Source organism: Agelaius tricolor, unplaced genomic scaffold (assembly GCF_023055355.1).
Source record: "Agelaius tricolor isolate 1412-34295 unplaced genomic scaffold, bAgeTri1.0.p SCAF_1, whole genome shotgun sequence".
Lineage (NCBI taxonomy): Eukaryota > Metazoa > Chordata > Aves > Passeriformes > Icteridae > Agelaius > Agelaius tricolor.
This window is the reverse complement of record NW_027269261.1, coordinates 49,522,855-49,537,123: the sequence shown is the minus strand read 5'-3', so window position 1 is coordinate 49,537,123 and position 14,269 is coordinate 49,522,855. Positions and strand designations below refer to the sequence as shown.

The 14,269-nt window shown below is 38.0% G+C and overlaps 1 long non-coding RNA gene across 1 annotated transcript in view; it reads right to left on the bottom strand.

Moving 5' to 3' along the window:
* Positions 1-9,627: 9,627 nt before the first annotated feature.
* LOC139590200 (uncharacterized) overlaps positions 9,628-14,269 on the bottom strand; it is a 46,468-nt gene continuing 41,826 nt past the window's right edge. The window contains exon 4 of the long non-coding RNA XR_011679269.1: positions 9,628-12,429. This is a non-coding gene — a long non-coding RNA (uncharacterized lncRNA). The remainder of the gene's footprint in view (positions 12,430-14,269) is intronic.

The window sequence follows — 14,269 nt, the reverse complement described above, 5'->3', positions numbered from 1 at the left end:
AAAATACAAAGTGACTTGTGCAGCACTGATCCCCACAGCACAGCAAACTGGGTTGTACTCAGTGTTCAATGTTAGGATCATTGATTACAATCATTTGATGCTTTAAACTACTGCTTTTGCAGCACTGCCTAATGCAATGAGACTTAATTTACAGCTGTCAATATATTTCCATTAGATTTATGGAATGCTGTGCCGAAACCATATGGTTCTTGTGAAAGAAGGTCATGAAGCTCCCAGGGGTCCCTTGGGTGTAGATTGAAATCCACCAGTCTATGTGATGATGCAGCCAAGTGTAAGCCAATAAAATTAACTTTGTTACAGCTTTCCTCTCTTCAGTAGGGCATACCTAAGCATTTTATTATGTGATATGTAAGAAGTCTTACCATTAAAAAGGATTCACTTAAAATCATTCACAGTTTTGTCCTCTCTTTAATAAAAAAAAAAAGCAATAAAGACTTGCCAATGGCAATGATTGAGGTTCTAATATGTACTGCAGTAGCAAAAAAACACCAGCACCAGATTTTAATATGAGTCACTTATCATGAGCTTTATAGACATTTTAGAAAATAAACTGAGCAATTTTGAAAGGGCAGAGTTCAGAATCCACTTTAAAAGTCCCTCTGTACTTTGAGTGCCTGCTCTCTGAGCCTTCAGTCAATGGTGGGGCAGTCATGAGCAATGCATCAGTCAAATTCTACCACTGGCATCCATCTGGAAAAATGTCTGTGTCTGCATTTGCCATTTGTTCATAAGTCAAAGGTGAAGGTCTTGCTCCTTGTCATGGTATCCTTCTTTTTTCTTGAGTGGGTAAGAAGATTTGCAACAGGGAGATGGGAGCACACATTCTGCAAGATAAGAAAACAACTTTTCTGTAACTAAACATTTGCTCCTCACATTGAAAATATTATCATTTTTGTCACTCGGATTCAGCAGATTTTTGTCACTCATTCATGTGGAGTCAACATGCAAACATAAATTAGAATATTTACCCACCTGTATGAGGTGGATGCTAATTCAGTGTAACTTAGAGATCCAAGCTGTAATAGTGTACTTAAGAGGTCTCATCAGTGAAGAGAGAAGCAGCACCAGGGGTCCATTTATCCTTTACACATGCAAAAGGTACACAAGTCAGCTCCTAGAGATGGGTGGTTTTTTTGGTTTTGGTTTTATTTTTTTGTCTGTTTGTGGGTCTTTTTTGGTTGGTCGGTTGGTTGGTTGGTTTTTTGTTTTGTTTTGTTTTGTTTTGTTTTGTTTGGGTTTTTTTGTTTGGGTTTTTTTTTGTTGTTGTTTTTTTTGTTTTTTTGTCTAGCCTCTTAATGATGTTAGCCTGGCAACATCACCTAAACTTTACATGCATGGCACAGCAGACCCAGAGTAGTGCAGAGGATCCCAACAGTGCACTCTCTAGCAGTTACAGGCTTGTGATGCTCTCTAGGGCTGCACTTGCTTTCCAATAGGAAGAAATACTTTTATTGTCTGGATGCTATCTCCAATACAAGGTGGTTGATAAAAAAACCACTTCTATTAATGGGAAATAGGATTAGTTTAAATAAAAATTTATTTTAACGGAAAATGTATGATAGAATTTCACAGCTGGTTTTTTTTTTACTTTTTAGTGATCAATTTTTCCAATTTAATTTCTATTTCTCTATTTTATAGTCTTTATCCCTAACTCAAACTTTGCTTCTAAGAGTTTATTTTGAATTCATAATATCAAAACTAGATGAGAATAAAGCTCACATTCTAAGTGAAAATGAAGTTACGGAAAATCCTGGAAATTACAAGTCAAATGAGTCAAAGCAGAAGGTATGCCTACCCTTGGAGAAATTTGGTAAAGTCCTAGATAAGTGCCCAAACTTTTGGCCTTATTCAAAAGAAATTACAGACTTTTTAAAACTGACTATCTACAAATTTACAAATCTTGATATTACATGCTCTTCTGAATTGTGAGTGGATTTGAGTCACAAGTCTCAGAACTGGCATAAGGGAGTTTGGGGGACATGTGCTTGACATTCACAGCCTGCTGTTATATTTTCAGGCATTATCACTCCCATTGGATCATGACCCTTCCAGTGTATCAAAATAGATGAACACAGGGGGTGGTTGTGCATCAGCCCTACTGCACATGTCCCCGCTGTGGGAAGATATGTGAATATTCTGCTGGTAGCTGGGAGCTGCTATTGGAATGTTGGGAAAAAAGGTCACATGACAAATGGACCCACCTCTGAGGAGCCTGGACATAAGCTCAAGTCTTGGCAGTCTGGTGAAGCCTCTATATATAGCACTGAGCTAACCCACAGGAGTTGTGTAACTGCATGCTGTCATAGGAGCAGGGGGGCTAAGGGCAGTGAGAGCTTAGAGAGATGCTTGTCTGGGACATCTGGGATGGACATTTTTAATTGCTGGACTCTAAAGCTAATAGAAGGTGTGTGGTTGCCATCTGATTTCCTGCTTCAGTAACTTGATTTATTGTAATAAAGAGTGCTAGTATTCAAGGAATCAAAAGCTGATAGAGAGGGGAGATGGGGAACTTGTATCTAAGGACCATGAGTTCAACACATCAGAGGATTTGCTTGTGCATAGAGAATTAACCCTGCGCAAATAAAGCTGTATTGAGCCTTGTAGCAGTGCTGCAAAGCAGCAGTCTTGGTCCAAAAGAAGATGTGGCTTCTGACTTCCTCCTCTGTGTTCATCTTCTTGTCGTGCTCACTGAAGTGGGAATTCAAGGCAAAAGGCAGCCTTGCTAATTTTTCTTTCCCTCAATTTTCAGCTCAGACAAAAAAAATCCCTCTATTTCTCTTTTGTTGTGCTAGATGAGCATCTGGCAAGAAAAACCCTGGAGTTTAGCATATGCAGTTAATGCCAAGGAGGACAGGAAGACTGTGAGTAGCAGAAAGCCTCTGGTACCTGCTCATTCAGAGAAGCCCAACTGGGGCTGGACTCTGCTGATACAGAGAGTGAAGGGAACCACAAAGGGCTGCTTAACAATACGGAGCCAGTGACAAATGTGCCTTTCAATTAATGTTAGAAGCACTTTAAATCAAAATGTTTTCACTCCCCCTTCATTGATTTTGTAATCTTGGTGAAATCACTGGTTCCCCTAATTGGCTGATGAAATAATTAGTTGACTCTGACATTCACTTGGACTTCTTCTAATTAGAAACTCTATTCCACCAGATGTCATGTCAAAACAGGTTTCTGTCTGAGAATTAACAGCAGTCATCTTTTCCTGCATAACTTCTTGAACATTGTCTTTCTCTATTCAGAAAGGATTGTCTAACTTTTTCAACTTTTTAAACAGCAATTAAATAATGAAGATTTGGGTTTAGTTGAATACAGTACGACAATATTTTATTTTGATTTGTGCCTAAAGTGTTGTAAATCAACACTTCAAATATGTTAATCTTGTCCCAAAACAGACAAACCAGCATTTTAAATTAACATCTAAATAGTTTTCAAAGAACTAAGATTAGTCTTCTTTAAAACTATAATTCCCTTATTAAAAACATCCTTTAAACTTTCTTTAAAATATCGTCCTATTAATGATAATTTAAAAATTGCTTTGTCAATGTAAATGCCAATGGCTTCCTTCAGAAATATTCCTTGTTTAAAAAAAAAACAAACCTTTTGAAGATCATCACCATTAGTGTGTGGAAAATTTGTAATATATCTAGTAATACTTTTTCATGTGAACACAAAATGTAATCCACCAACCCCAATTTACTGATGTAAATGAGCTGCATTCATTTTATTCCTGCATAAATTTATATTCTTCTGCCTGTGATACAAGAGAAAAATGTCACCAAAGAAAAGTTGGTTTTAGGTAGTTCATGTGAATAACGTTGTACATGAATGGAAAGTATAACATCTCTGAAATAATTCTGATGCAAGCAATCTGCTTCCCCTGGAGCCCAGGGGGAGATGCAATGCATTTTACTGTTTTACTGCTCATGGGATGTTGTTTCTCAGAAGGACTCTGAAGGCAATACTGGTAGTTCATGAAGCATGGAGAGTGATAAATTAAATGTATCACTAAAAATATAGGAGTCAAGGCTCTTTAGAGCTTTGCAAAATTCTTATCTGGGTGAAGTTATGCTCCTAAACTAATTTTATCACTCAGTGTAACACTCTTTGCTTTTAATAATGCAGCAGTGAAAGAAAATTACTTCAGGTAGCCTGCCTAATGCACTTGGCTAATGGTCACAACCAAGCAGTAAAAGATGACTATCTCTATATTCCAGCATATTTTGCCAAGATGTGTGGAGTGACTAAGAGTACCTTGAACAGTATGAACAATGCTAAAAAAATATATAGGGATTATATATATATAATTTTCTATATTTTACTACTTGGAGCTGCAAAGAAATAAAAGTGTGATAACATAGGAAGATCCCATCAGGGGGACACAGTCTTCTAAACAGCTACTCTTGTGATACTATTTGTTTTCAAACCCATTCCATGCATGGGAAAATCCTTCATGGAGATTGTTTTTGTCCCCTAAGAAACAGAACCCTATAACTGTGGGGTGGAGATGAAAATCCTGTCCCTTTGATGGCCTTCTGCTCCTGCAACCTGATGCAAGAAGGATAGGGAGAAAGAAATACCAATTGAAATGAAGCTACTGTGGAAAGCCTAAAGCATACTTTATGATACTGTTTTGCATGTTTTTCTATGCTCTGTTCGAGCTCTTTTGCATTCAGCTCCTGCACTTTTGCTAGATCTGTCTTCTATATCCCAGCTTTTTCAGACACTGGTTGTACCTTAACTTTGGGTTTATGACCCACAAGTGGTATGAAATATTGCCTGGTTTATTTGCTTATAGTTAGGCTTTGTCTGTCCATGAAAGAGCCAAATCTCACTGCTGTGGTGGAGGTTTGCTCTGCAGAGTGTTGCAGAATGGCTTTTCTCCTCTCTCTGACGCTCTGCGATGAAGCACTCTGAGCCACGGAGCTCTATTCTAGGCAATCTGAACTTGTAGCTGATCTATTGTTAGCTTTTAGCTCTGGCTATTTTCATGCTTGGTGCCCACAGCTGTTGCCTTGGGGTCTGGGAAGGGGAAGTGGTTGGTTTGTTTGTTGTAGTGTTATTCCAGCCTGTTAGGCCACCCAAGGAATTTTTACAAATATCACTTTTTTCCCCCAGTCCTCCAGTATGTAACCAAATAAGTTTGCACTGTAAACCTTGCATGTGCTGGGAAAAAGCTCAGATTGTTTTTACATTATTGAAATTTTACATAGGTGTAGCACTGCTGCCCCTTTCTTAATCTCGAGATACACTTAGCATGTGATTTCTTCTTGTGTGTTTGCGCACTCATCATTATTATCATCATTTATTCATTATAATTTTTTCCCCCTCTGGCTCAATCATGCAGTTGTCTGACATTTAAGATACTTAGATATCCTTAGATTCCTCCTACAATTTGTGTCTTTACTTCAGGTACCTGCAATCATGACATGATTTTTTTTCATCAGAGGGTACAGTGTGTGCATAACTCTCTCTCACTTGAGCATGTAAGTTAAGCATACTTGATATTTTTTCTTTAATGTCTCTGCCTCAAGGGTGACTTTGAAGCAGTTGATCTTCCTTTATTCTTGTCTCTCTTCCCAGTGTTCATTACATGAATATCTTAATTTACTGGACTGAACATTTCCTAAAATTTAGTGTGAGCGCAGGTGTCATCTCCTGGACACAGCTGGATTAAACAAGAACATCTGAAAATGTGACAATTTCAAGCTGTCCAACCTGACCTTCTGGAAGCTGCACAGTACAACCAGTTTCTGTACCAATGCTGTCTGCAGCCTGACATATGAAGATGCCTCTGAATGATGCTTGGATTGGCTTGGATATACTGAGAAAAATGCTGTAATGATTCCAGAATCACCCTCTGTCCCACTCAGCTCTCCTTGCTGTAAGAATAGAAACTAGGAGTAGACATAGAGGGATGGAAGGGAGGAGGGATGGAAGTCATTCCAGCATGTTCAATCCATGTGTGCTAGTTTGCTCTCAGTTTACTTTTGAACATTGCTTATTTGAAATTGTTTTTTAAAACTGACCATAAAATTTTCTATATTACTACTATTTACTTGACAAGGATACAGCTGAGTGAACAGTAGTACTACTGATAAATTTCCATAAGAAGTGTACTATGGACAAAGTCTTATGGGGACAATATCATATTTTGCTTTTAAGGGCTTACTTAGAGGTGTATTTGTATAATTATTTATATTTCTAAGTTGGAAAGAATATTAGTGCTAGTAGCACTAATAACATTTGCATTGATTGCATTCTTTTAGAAGTGGATGAGACAAGCATAAGTTAATTAAATCTGACCAGAAAATCAACCATACAGTGGCTGTGTCTAAACAACTTTAATGCAATAGTCCCCTATTTGCACAGAAGTGCTAGCTCTAAAAAATCAGAGCTTGAAGTTATAGAGCTGGAATTGGTAGTGTAAGAGGTCTACAGTGGTCTTTGATGAAAAACCCAGTAGTTATACAGGATGCCCTGGTAGAACAGCAGCAATTAACACCAACACTTTTCAGGGATCTGAAGCATTTTTTTGGTCAGGATTACAGCCCGAGTAATTATGGCATCTATTTCTGAGACAGAACTGAGAATGGTAACTTAGTACACTGGAAGGTACAACCTATTTTTAAGTATATTGGGAGTCCTAAATGAATAGTACCTAAAAATCTTCCGGTTTTAGGGTTCACTTAAATACTTGTAGACCCTCTTAGTGATCTTAAAACCTTCTCCCTTTCAAACTAAAGATTTGTGTTAGTGGATTTACATAGTTAAAAACATGCAAATTAAAACCTAATGTCTTTGAATTTGATGTTTCATTCTCTGTGTCTCCAGGTGTCTTCTTCCACAGTAATGTTAAAGTTAATTATTGACCTTCTAAGAGACAGTCACATTTAACACTGTAATGTAATTACATAGTGTCTGACTGTAGATTAAAAAAATAACTAGAGGAAGATTACATAAACCCCAAAGAATAAGTGATGCAGGTGTGACATATAGCTAAATGAGTTTAAATAAAACTTCTCTATATGATCTGCTGAAGAATAGAATATGATGTGGTGGGTAAAGCAGTAGAATTCCCTTGTCTTTCATATTGGTCTTTAATTGGCCATAATTATTTGCTTCTTTATCTCATTATGTATTGCTCAAATATTTGCAACCTTGCCACAACTCACCTGAAAATCAAGGGTGTTTCAGTCTTGTTGGAGAGAATTGAATAAAAACTCTGTTGCTGCTTTGTAGGTAATTGGATGAGAAATCACTCAAAGCCTTGCAGCCATGTCTCCAAAGCACTCAGCCTGCTCCATCAGCTGCTTTATAAACTTGCATGGTTGACTGTATCACCAAACCAATTTTGAAACTCCTGGGAGGTCTTCAGGTAAATCTTCCATCTTATTTTAAGTGTCTCTCAAAGGACACAACAAATTCAATGCAAAGCAGTCCTGCTGTCGTTGACAGGGGGTTTCTGAAAGCACCTGCCTGTGGAGGCAGGAGCATCCTCTCTTGCCCTTCTAGAGAGCTGAGGCCAGGAGGCTGAATAAGGAACATACATAGGGAGGAGTAGAGAAGAAAGGATCATTTTGTGGCTGGCTAGTCTCTGGGCTGTCCAGACAAACAAGACCTACAGAGTGTCCAGGATAATTTCCCCAGAAAAATATATTTTGGAAGGGGTGGAATAAAGGAACATTCAAGCGTTAAAATAATTTTTTGCTTTGCTGTAGAAGGTTTTCAATTCCCTCTCCATCTTACCAGTGATCCATGGTCTTACTTAAGAGCATAGTGTAGAGAGATGCTATTTGCATTCTCTCCCTGCAGCCTCTAGGTTCAGGAGTAGAGCAATTCCCACAGACATGATAATATCCAACAGAAACAAAAGCATTCAGAGTGAATATGAGATACATGTGTTGGCCCTGTGGTACAAGCTTTGACACCAGAAAGCATGCTATTTTTCTCAGAAGGGCTTGCTGGAATTTCCCCATAGTGGAAAGATGTTATAATTCAGGTTTTCACAGGGGTAAGTATTTGTAAGCAATTTAAAATTTCAAGCGGGAATAGTAGGATTCATACAGACAGCTAAGCCCAGAATATTTTCTTGCCTGTTAATGTATAAACACAATTATAAGAGTTTGCATTCCAAATGTTTTGACTGCCTTGCCATACCTTGCTGGCTTACTTCCTTGTTGCTCATTAGAAGTAATATTTCACAGTGAAAAAGAAAAATATCTGGGAAAGAGGCTCTGGCATGTGTCTTGGTGTGCTTTTTAAGTGTTTAACTACTTCTAGGTGAACAAGTGTAGCTTTTCCATTTCCTCACTCTGGATTGGGAAACCTAAGGGCTCCCCTTTTTTTCAGGTATAAAAACACACTGAAATTACTACTGAAATATTTGTTTGACTTACAAAAGATTTTGCTAATCTGTGAAGGCAATCTCATTTTTATTTCTTTGGTGGTATTTTAGATGCTAGAAAAATAAATGCAACTTTTGGGGATGAAAGAAAAGAAAAATATTCCTGTTAGAATTCCAAGTTCTCCCATATCTAATTATTTCAAACATTGTTCTGAATTTTTTTATGGTGCAATTTTATGGTATAGTGGTACAATTCCAGTCTGAAAGGAGTTGGTGGCAATTTATGAAAATATGCTATAGAATTATAATGAAAACTTTTTGTTTTGCAGCATTAGTCACATTCTGATTACATGCAAGTGAAAAATATTGGAGTCCTGGTGCTGTGAGTGCAGCAGCAGGACTTTTTTACTAATTTTTCTATCTGAATTTGGAAAAGCTGTCACTATTTCATTATTCTTTTTATTAGTCATTGTTACTTAGATAACATGTTTTTCCCACATGCCCCTCTCATCATCGTTTTGGGAGGAAAGTGAACTAATTATGGTGTCAAAGCTGCAATAATGAGGAATTCTCATTTGCATTGTCCTTATTCTCTCAAAAAGCTTTTTCTTCACTATCTTTAAAATACTTAGTAGATACACAACAGATATCTACATGAGACAAATGGCTTTTTTGGGGGGTAATTAATCATAATTTCCCACATATTCTAATAATTAGCTATTGGATAATGCATTTTTATGTATTTAAATGAGGATTAAAGTCATTACAGTCTGCAAAACAAACAACATAATTGAAATGGACTAATAAAAACACCGCTATAAAATCGCTGGGTTTATATGTGTCTGTAATAAATGATAATGGGCTAAGAGGGAAACAATGCATTGGAAAATCAGATTAGGGTGACTGCCAAAAAATAGTGGCTTAAAATCACCAAGCATTATACAAGAAGTTGGTTTTGCAACTTATCATTCTTTGCATGGAGAAGTTTTTATGAATTAAAATTGAATATTTTTCATCTTATCCCAGTGAGACTTTTCATTCATGTCAAAATAAATGGTTTTTTCCACTTGTTTGTAATTTTGCTCATTTACTTTATTTTCCTTACAAATAGACACCCTTCCACTCCTCCATTCCACATCAGTTTTTATTCTGTGTAGAAGATGAAAAGTCCAAAGGATCTATGGTTATGAAGTTAAACAGATTTTCACTGACACTTTTTTTCTAAATATATTTTTCTAGATAATATAAAATTAAATTAAAAGAAAAACAAACAAAACCAACAGAAAACCCAAGCAAAACCCAGAGATGCCATAAGTAGCACAGAACTGATGGTTGTGTTTTTTATTAGAGCTTTCTTTTTCAGCCTCAATAATCTGCTTTCCTTGACTACTTATATCTGACCCAGAAGTGCATGCACAGATACACCCACAGACACACACACACATACACAATGATCCAAGAAGGGTTATTTTCTGAAGCTGATTTTTTGACTCTTACTGATTGGATTGGGATGTGGGTTTCTGGGCATTGGGTTGTTTGGTGGTTTGTTGTTTGGGTTTTTAAAATTAATTGTATCTGTATCTCAAACTTGCATAGATTGCTTTATTTATTTTCACTATAAGTACTCTGTTGCTAAAATGCCCAGGGAATTCCTCCCATCTGGACTGGAGATGACATGGAGAATATTTGTTTCACAACATGTCTCTTTTTCTCCTGCCAACTCTGTTCCTTTTTTATTTCTGGGATTAAAGTGAGTCTGTTTCTGTGCAACTACTTAGAGTTATTCTGCTTCTGGAGAAGAGCTAGTTCTTGAGTTTTTGCATCTGAGGTGATCTTCAGAGGGTGCTCCAAGATGACAAAAGTAATTCCATAATTTGGACCTCAGTAGCAGAGATATGACCATCAATCACAGGGCCAAATATGATATCAACTTATAATTTTTTGTGCCAAACACTCACATCCCCAGTGAAAAATGGATGAGTAAAATTCCTCTAATATTTCTCACATTTTTAGCATGAGTTGGGCTCACCTATGTCTTGGAGTTTCATTTGCTGTCAGTATTCTACCAAAAAAATTCACTGAGCAGCACATCTGGATAGATTTTAGATGACTGCAGGCCACCTACAAAGAATAAGACCCCACACCAGTTTGATTAGGATCTGAAATAAACCACTGTGTTTTATACACAAAGCTCATATTTAAGTCATTAAATATTCAGAGTGCTGTTGGCCTCAAATTTTCAAAACTTAGGACCCCAAAATACATGCAATCTAAGAAAAGCAAGACACTGAGTTACCAATAAATTATCCTTTTGGCTGGGAGGAGCAGAGAGGCTGTGGCCAGTCTCCTATTTAGGCACTGACATGAAATGTTGCACTACCTAACAGTGTGGCAGCTGTCCCTGTGTGATGATCTGGAGCAGAAGGTCAGGCACTCAGCTTTCCACACAGGAGTGCTGTATGCAGCTGCAGAGCATTGGGTGCCTCTTGGCAGAGACACAGCTGGTGACAAACTGAGCTGCTTACCAGTGAGAAAGGATACTTGGCGAAGTATGGTTGGACTTTTTCCCCTCCTGGCACTGAGGGACCCAAAAGAAGATGAAATTCTGGTACTCTGCACCTAGTCATCATTGAAAATACCTTAATACTTCTAGAGGAGGAAGTAGGAGTCAAGTTTTTCTCAGCCCAGAAGGGGCTGAATGACCAAGTGCTGTCCTTGCTGGGTGTGCTGGCAGAGGGTGGGCACCAGTCTCTTTTCCTGCTGAAGTTTGAGCCATTCTGCATGGTGAGCTTCAGGTATCCTAAACTAAAAGGGAATCATCCCTTGGTCATTGTAATGAACTGAGACATTGAGATATGCAGGCCATTTATACAAAACTGTAAAAACCATAAAAATTATACAATGGTGGTCAGATGTTCAGGTTTTGGGAAATACTATGGGTCTCTGAGCCCAATGAGAAAAGCATTATTGTACATGCTGAAGTTATGTCCCATAAAGAAGAAAAAGGTCCTTTCATGTGGGAGGCAACACATCTAGATCTATAAGAATGTCACTTTGTCTCAGAGTGCTACCATAGCATGGATGTTAGCACTACACGTGGATTAAGTGACACTGACATAGTGCTCCAGACAGTGAGGACCTACTTGTCTTTATCCCTGCATCTTCCACAGCCTTCCAGGAATGCCAATGCGTGCGTTTGTCTATAAGAATAAGTCACTGATTCAATTAGAGTGATAAGTGGTGTGTCTGCACTAGGGCAGAGAAAGTACACAGCACCATTTCAAACAAAGTGCCCTTGAAGATTTTCATCACTCATAACCTACAGTTCCACTGCCCTGCAGAAGCAGCTGCCTTGCCATATGTCATTATTTGTGCAGGAAGGTCATGCTTTTGTTGGTATGCTTCTCAGGGCTTTCTGCAAACAGCAAAACATTTTGGTAATACAAAAGCTGTTGGAATTTTTTTTTTCTTTAAGCTATATCACAATGAACAAGAGCACCTTTCTCTGCCCCGGGTTCTTAAGAGAGACAGCCAGACAAGCAATAGTGGCTGGTTGCAGAGTTGGTGTTAGGGGTGAGCAATCAGGGCTTGATGGGCATCCCTAGGACTGTTATGTAGTTGTGCAAGTCACAGTAACGTTGGACAGAAAAAGGGAAGGCTTTTTACTTTAACCCATGGATAGGCTCCAAAAAGCCTGACACCATCTCTCACTGAGAGTGAATATTAGGGAAGTGCTTAACATCTCCTGGCTGTGATTTCCAAATTTATGAGCAGTCACAGGTAGCCCCAAAGAGTAACTCTGTCTTCAAGACACAGAGTTGCAACTGGCTTTTCTGGATTTAACCTTGTTCTACTAGGGGTTTAACATTCCTCAGAAAGTTATGCATCTGATACCCATTGCTCCCATATCTCCTTTAATATCTCACTGGGATAGCACTTCAGGATTAGGAACCTTCTGTGGGAAGTTAGCTGTCAGTGGGGTCATCTCCTCTTGTGCAGAAAAGGAGCTTTAAAAATCATCTTGCTCTGAACAGTTCCATGAGATCCATTTTGCACAGCTGTAAGGAACAACAAAAGATGAGTTTCAAAGGATGAGCAGTATGACACTGCTCCCGGGCTGTGTAAGCTCTCAACTAGAGATTAGCAGCAAAATGAAGAAAAAGCTGACATAAATGCAGGAAATGCGCTAGGCAGTACTTGATCATCAGGTATAACAGCAAGAAATTATGCAGTTTCCAGGGCTGAGCCCCACCTTTTATGGTGCTTATGCTAAAAGTCTGAGCTCAAACATAAGCAGATTAATTCAGTAATTGGAAAGGACAGACCTACAACAGCTTCTCATATCCCATCACACTGGCATATAAAAACTAACTATGTACTCAGATCCACCTTGTAAACCTGCTGTGCTCATGAAGGCAATGCAGCTGTGATTTTACCATTAAAACAGATCTTCTATATCAGTCTTGCTCCAGAATTCACAAACCCTGCTGTTCTTGTATTGTTCGTGGTATAAAGGCTTTAGATAAAAGCAGATTGATTTCTTTTTACAGTCCTTCACTTTGTCTGTATTAGCAAAATCAGAAATGGTGAGATAATTCCATTTTGTTAAACCAAAAACTTCATTCTTTTTAAGATCTAGCCTCTGAGTACTTACCATCAATGTGAAGAGTTGCTCTCTCTGTAGTTTATTTTTGGTTTTATAGTTGGCTAAGTTCTAGGTCATAGTCCAATTGGCTGGCAACAGCAATCTGTGTAGAACTGCACTCACAAAGACACTTTTGTTGCTTGCTTCAGGGAATACAGAGACATTTTTTTGCTATTAATTTTATGTAACTATCCCCCTTATGTCTACACCTATAGTGTTTATATTCAGCCCACAAATGACATCACTGCAGTATAATCTCCATTCTGAAGACCTGGAGGCTTTGACAGTAAGCATGGCCTGATGTTGAGATTTCCATAGTCCGTAAAAATTATCAAATAAATGGGAAATTTCCTCAGCTGCTCAACTGTGCAGTAAACTGAATGATGTAATCATAATCTTTCCTTGACCCAGTTTAAAGAAACAGCCTATAAAGCTATGTTTCATATTCATTTTAGATTCCTACACTGTACACAGAAAGTGTAAATTCACAATTCTGCCAATTATTTGTTTTGATAAATTCTAGGATGTGGCAGTTTTTCACCAGAGAATTCTCTTGCTGCTCACAATAATAAATCAAACTCTGGGAACCGACAGCCAAAATCAACAGAGGCAACAAATCAGGGTCCCAGGCAATAACAGGCAAGAGAAGAGCATCAGTAACACTGGTAATAGTAAAGCCAACTCAAGCAAACTTATATTTTATATATATAGTAAACTACATTTAGAAACTATTTACAGTTTATTTATATAGTTACGTAACTATATGTTCAACTATAATTCTAAAATTTTTCTTTGCATTCACAATCTGTTATTTTCTCATTAGCATTTGTTTTCCCTCCCTTTCCCTATTCCTTATCATTTGTTTCCTATGACTGGTGAGTTTTAGTCAATTCTTTGTAGCATTCTTGTGGGAAGCTTTCTCAGCAACTGTGCTTTAAGCAGTCTCTTAGTGTGATTGAATTTTGACTCTGGTATTAAGGAACTAATTCTTTGCAACCACCTATTTGGCTTAGCAAAGACCCCCTTTGAGGCTCTCTTTTCATTCTTGACTCTTTCAGGCTGCCACTAATCACCATGAGAACTCAATGGCACTGGGTTTCTCCAGCCTAATTGTGTTTAGCTGAGTATGAGGAAGCATCACAAGGTGCTTTGGACAGTGCCAGACTCATTACCTTTAAATGTGTAGTGAATCAACAGACTAAAGCAGTGCAGTAAAGCAATTTGAGAGCAATGGGAGCTATCTACTGTACAAA